The following is a 6,876-nucleotide window of genomic DNA, read 5'->3' on the forward strand; positions in this document are numbered from 1 at the left end:
TTTTCAGTGTGAATTTTATGTAAATTTGAGTATCGTTTGTGGACAGAGAGAATACAACCTCTATTTAAAAACAAAATAATTTGCATTCATTTTAAACGACATTTGCGTTCTTTCTAGAAGTTCTAATTAAAGTTTTTTCACGTATTTGTTCATAACTTTTCATAGTTTATCTGTTATTTCAAAAGGGAGTACTAGCATATTACTTTAGAAATGTACTGAAATTTCTTAAAACAAATTCATTTTTATTAAAGTATTATGGACAGATTTATTGTATGTTCAATAATAGACCTTCTAAGGAAACCTTCATACTATGCCTCCATCATTCCCGTGTCCGACAAAATAAATGAAGGGCAATCAACTAAAGAAGATCCCATAAAATAAATTCGTCGAATGAATGAAACAAATAAAAAAGGAAATAGTAAAAATCTAACGGAAGTCGTAAACACGCGACGTAACCATTTGCTTAGCACTAAATGGACACAGAATTGGATACTATAAATAAAAATGGAAAACGAATACACACCTTGATTTAAACTGGTGCATTATCTTTTAATTTTATTCCTGCCCTAAACGCAATCATAATTACTTAATGATGAATTAAAAGGGGGAATATTTTTATCATTTAATTAGTCATATATAAAAAATTACTCTTTTATCTATAGATTTCAAAAACAAGTATCAAAAATGGTCCATCTGAAACGAATGTATAGATTTTTCAAGATAATAAAAAAGTAATACTGTAACTTAGTTTATAAATAAAGTTCCGAAAGAGATAAAATCAAATGAAAAATATTTTATTGGTAATTTAATGTCACATATTAATCGAAAGAATTAAAAGTGGTAAACCGTACATCGGGCGGCGAGGCGTTTAAAAAAGTTTATGACCGATGAACGTTACGAGCTTCTTTCCGGCAATAAAGTCAAGAGCAAATTAAAAAGTTAAGCAAAGTACAAAAAAGTAATAAAAACAGATTATGGCTGTTAATCCCAATGTGCGGAGATGGTATCGGGCCGTTCATTCTAACTCAATCTGCGAATATTGGACTCGATATGGGTACAAGAGGCACGGAGACGTCTGACCCAAGGGAGACCTATCACTGGTGCAAATCAAAAAGGCCATATTGCACAGGGACCGTGCAAAGTCGCGACGAGGACGAGTAAATTTCTAACTTGTGCGAACTTCACACGGAGGGTTCGGGTGAGCGAACGGAGGCGATTTTGTTTTATACATCTTTCACCTTTATTGGTGTGGGGGTGATTGACGCCCCGGCAAATCATTTCACGGCGGTTGCCTTTCATTATATTCATTTCGTTTCGTGTCACATTTATTACCGGAACGGACTTCCCTTATGTAACGGAATTAGGTGCAATACACCGGAGGCTTTCCGTATAATTTGTTTATAAGTTATAAAGTTTTGGATTTGACCACTGAAATAACTGAACCTCACAAAAATTAATTTGTTATTGAAATTAAATGCTCTAAATGTGATAATTGACTAATTTGGAATTACGTTTCGAATTTTAATTAACAAAATTATTTTAATTATTTAATTTTAACAAAACAGTATTTAAACAAATATACGTGATTAAAATGTAAAATAAATACGTTAAATTTACCAATTTCCGATTGATCATAATTTTTTTTTTTTTGTAAAAATTTAACTGACATAAAATGTATATATTGTATTCTCTTATGTCCATAATATGTACTTGCATGACGTTAATTTAATCAGTTCCAAGAATTTAACTCATTGAAAACACCACTTTTTAAAACAAATCAGTATTTTAGAATTATTAAGTTAATGAGATTTAATACGAAATTTCTTAAAATATATAATGTTAATTTTTCTAAAAAATATGAAAAACAAAATATCCTAAATTCTTAACATGTTATAAATAATATTAATTAATATAATTTTTTCTAAATATTTACAGATACTTTATTCATAAACATACAAAATACGTGAAATAAATACTTGAAATTCACCAATTTCCAATTAATCATATATAAAGAAAGCAGGACTCAATCATAAAATTTGCATTTCGTCTAATTTTGAAATTTTTTTTCAGTTATAAAGCATAAAATAATGTACCTATAGACAAAATATCACGTTTTCCACACAAAACTAAATCAATTGGATAATTTAGATATGAAAATTAAAAAAATCAATGTTTTATGGCAAATATATCTATACCACTGGATTGAGCACTCCCTTAAATAGATATATACCAAAATATGATAAAAATGTATATATGTATTTAAAAATCATATTCATATAAATTTATTTTTTAATCTAGTATACTATGGAATATGTTAAATTGTCCAAAATAGCAAACCTACAAAATACGTAAAATAAATACTTGAAATTCACCAATTTCCAATTAATTTTTTTTCAGTTATAAAGCATAAAATAATGTACCTATAGACAAAATATCACGTTTTCCACACAAAACTAAATCAATTGGATAATTTAGATATGAAAATTAAAAAAATCAATGTTTTATGGCAAATCTATCTATACCACTGGATTGACGCACTCCCTTAAATAGATATATACCAAAATATCATAAAAATGTATATATGTATTTAAAAATCATATTCATATAAATAAATCTTTTAATCTAGTATACCATGGAATATGTTAAATTATCAAAAATAGCAAAAATTATCTTATTTTTCAGCAAGATCAGATATAATACTTACACTAGAACTCGTACTTGTTTCGATTCCACCAATTCTCCAATCAATTCAAAGCATTTATAATACAAGAAATTAACTCAACACACCAATAATAATTGATTATTATTAATATTTCTGAAAACGGGAAAAATAAACATATACACTTATACACACAATATGTAAAAATAGGTTTTTATTTATAATTGTTACAAAAAAAATCTTAAAAAATATTGTTTTTGTAAAATAATTTAAAATTAACAAAATTGATGTTTATAAAAAATAAAAATTTAAAATTATTATGAGGTATTTCCACCTATACTTTGAATGACCACACATCTTCTGTTCATACTCATAATCTTGGTTCGAACTTCATTTTGATTCAAATTCTCTCAAATCTCGAGTAGAAGTTATACGGACGTTTAAGATGGTGCCTTAAATGCCTGCCATTAATGTCACATATGTTCTATTGGGTTAAAGTCTGGACTGCTAGTTGATCAGGCCATAGCATTAATCCCAATGTCAGCAATATAATTTCGGACATCTTGGGCGCATCATTCTGCATTTGTAAAAAAATTGAACCTATAATTGAACCCCCACTAAATAAGATTGTATATACTAAGTTACATTGAGCATATTTTTCATTTTGCCGACGAAATACACGAACGTGTGTCTGGTGTTCTGGTAAAATCTAGATTCATCTGTAAACAGAACTCGCTTCCAATTCACTCCTACCCAGTTGACGTGCTCTCTATCAAAATTTATCCGGGCTCTGCCATGATCCACGGTTAAGGTCGGGCCTCGAGCAGGAATATGGGATTGCAAATTATCTTTCTTTATGTAACCTTCTTTTAGTCTCAAAAAACGTTCTTTAGCAAGCGCTTAAGTACGATTTCTTCCCTTATCTGGTCTCATTTTGTGGTCACCAGCCTCAATGTGTATGTGTATGTGTATTTGTATAGGATACTCGAAACCTTTCAGCTATTTTGTGGTAACTCTAATCTTCTTGCAATAAAACATCACCTTCAGCACACTTATTGAGTGTCAATTAGTTTATAGATTGCCCTTGCATATAGACAATTAACGAATTATAAAGAAAATGGGGATGATAATGAAAAGCGCTGTGTAGATAGTTTAATCTGTTGTATTAATTTACCAGACTTAGTATATTTCAAATAACAGAAAAACTAAACATCTTGTAAAAACGTCTAATAGTCATATACGAGGAAGTTTCAAAATTAATACAAAAATGTACTATTTACATAAATAAAAAAATTATTTACAAAATTATTGGTGGTGTGTTATTTTCTTGGGACACTAACAGACGTCTAACTAACTAAACAATGGAAAAAATTGTGTATTTTATATATTTATTTTATGTCCGTAACATTTTAACTCCATAACGTTAAATTAATCAGTATTATCTATTACATTTAAAACAAATCTAAATTTATAATAAATTAACATATTCAATAGGTAATATGTTTGATTAATATTTTATAAAAATTCTAAAAAATTAAATACCTTAAATACTTAATTTCCAAACATTTTTTTTAATCTTGTCTGATACTTTATTAATAAACATACAAATTATGATAAAAAAATGTATATTATATAAGATAATTAGGTGACATGAATCATTATTTTGATAAAATATAATGACGGTATATACAAAAAAGTACTTAGTCGGTTACAAAAAAATTACAACACATGGAAAGTATTCAGTTAGTAGCCTTTCTGGTTATAATATTTTTAATTTCATTAAATACGTTTTTACGAGACATAAAAAGGCGAATTTCGGCCATACTTTACTAAAATGACAAAATTTATTATCATAATTTTACAAGAGAGAACTGTAATTTAAAGGAATGAATGGGCAAGTATTTGTTGAATTTTCGCGCCGTCTAAAATAATATTTTATTATTCATGGCAAAAAATTAGGTAGGGTCGAAAAGCGTGGTCCCCCGTCCCATCACGTGTGTAACTCATCGCCGCACCCTTGAGCGACTATGGAGTGTTCTAATAACGTCCCCCGACACATTTTATATTATAATTGCTGTTATCACTCCGCTTAATTAAGGAGTGTTCTGTTTCATAGCGTTTGGGGTGGGTGCGATGTAACGTAATTATATTGCTCACTACTCCACGCTTGTGCCGCGATCTATTCAGTTTTTTTTTTTCTTCTCCACAGTGCCTTCCAGCGGGCTTATTAAATTAGTGCGGGATTAAATAAATTTTACTCGGTAATTTATGGCGATAATTTTTAGTGACATTCAAAAAGATTTAAATTGGGGTTTAATTGGATCAGCCGGTTGGCAGAGTTCGCAGTGGATGCAAGCGATTAGAGTTTTTCCATATTTTTTACGTGCAAATTACTTACGTTCTGTCGGACATTTTTCATTCATTTACTAATAGTTACTAAAAAGAAGTTTTTTAAATTTTATTTCTGAGTTACATGTTAAATTATAAATAAACTTTTCTTGGCAATACATGAGCATATTTATTAACGGCTTCGTTGGCCCGAATAGGGCTTAATGCGAGATGTTTCATGTTACACATAAATCAGTATCGTAAAAATCATTCTTGCGGAAATTACTTCGCATAAAGTTATACTGTAATCTCCTGTTAATGATAAGATTTAATGATACAAGGATCATACAAATTTGATTAAATAGCCATAACGTTTACGACTCTCTAAACCAGCCACTGTTAAAATAATCCCAATTTATATTTAACCAAGTGACGATATATATTATGTTAAGTATTTATTTTAGCTATTAAATTGATATTTAATAAATATTTAAATGGTAAGCAATATTTTATTATATTAAATAAATTTACAAAGTGCAATTTAATATTTGCCTACGGTAATATTTAAATATTTACCATTAATTTAAACCTTTAATAATTTAGTAGCAACACGCAGGAGTACGTATATTGTTTGTCTTAGAAAACTCTCACGGTTCCCGTGAGAAAGTAATCTCCTTAACAGTATAACATAACTGAAAGAGGCCAAAACTAATCTTTTAACTAATGGTACACTTCATCTCAATTTCTTAGCAAAACGGCAAATTAAAAAGAAAAATTGTGCAGAATACTCGAATAGAGCTGCCGGTGTTGGTGTAAATCAGCGTTTTCTCACAATATTTGCTTCCGTTAAATAAACTTTAAAACAGATGGAATTTAAAGCTGCGATTTATTGTAATAACAAGAGAAAAATTGTTTTGTGAAACTTTTTGCGAAGTTGAAATTTAAAAACCTGGATCTTCTCAAAATTAAAATTAAGGAAATAAAAATAATTTTTGTAAAATATTTCTTTTGAATTCATAAATTAAAATCTTATTTTCTAATTAATTGTAGAAGGGATCACTATTCATCTACTTTTGACAAAAAAATTAAAGGATTTACTTATGTATAGACAATAGAACGTTTTTGATTTTTATGATTGAACTTAAATAGGGTAATGCATGATTTCCATATGAAAGATAAATATGCCTCAAATTCCGTATCACGGAAGGAAGACTTCATTGATTATAAATCTTTTTTTTTTTTGGTAACTCACGTATTGCATCAAAATTCATGTAAAAGTTATTTTTTTCCTGTCAATATTAATGAAATATATTATAAGCAGTTATGTGCAAAATCGTCAACGCAATAAACAACAACGTAGCAGCAGCAAAGAGCAAGAGACGCGAGGGTCCTTGAGAAAGGCTCACGGCTCAATTGGCCGTATATAATTTCCCGTTGCTCAATTGAGATAGATAGCGGTATGGCCGTTGGCTTTCGTTAAACTGACACCTTAAATAACGGTAAGAGATGTAGTTAGCTTACGCAATCGATTCAAGGATCCACTCTCCCAGAAACATACGGCTGTCCCCAAAGGACACACAAACGCCGCAACGTCACCCGGTGTTATATGCGGTGAAATATTGTCTTGTAATTTACTGTCGAAATTGGGATTAAGGTCGGACGAGATTTTATGGGTTGAGATACGTTGCTGTCGGGAGGTCGAAGAATGTAAAGTTTACAGAGCTGGATACACTTTGGTATCTCATGTGTTAAAATCGTTCTGGTTTCTTTGAAATTGTGTAAGTATATAATTTTAGAATACACAAGAAGCTTTTCTAAGCTTAATTATTATTATTATTATTATTATTATTATTATTATTATTATTATTATTATTATTATTATTATTATT

The sequence above is a fragment of the Aethina tumida genome, chromosome 3, assembly GCF_024364675.1.
Source record: "Aethina tumida isolate Nest 87 chromosome 3, icAetTumi1.1, whole genome shotgun sequence".
Taxonomy (NCBI): Eukaryota; Metazoa; Arthropoda; class Insecta; order Coleoptera; family Nitidulidae; genus Aethina; species Aethina tumida.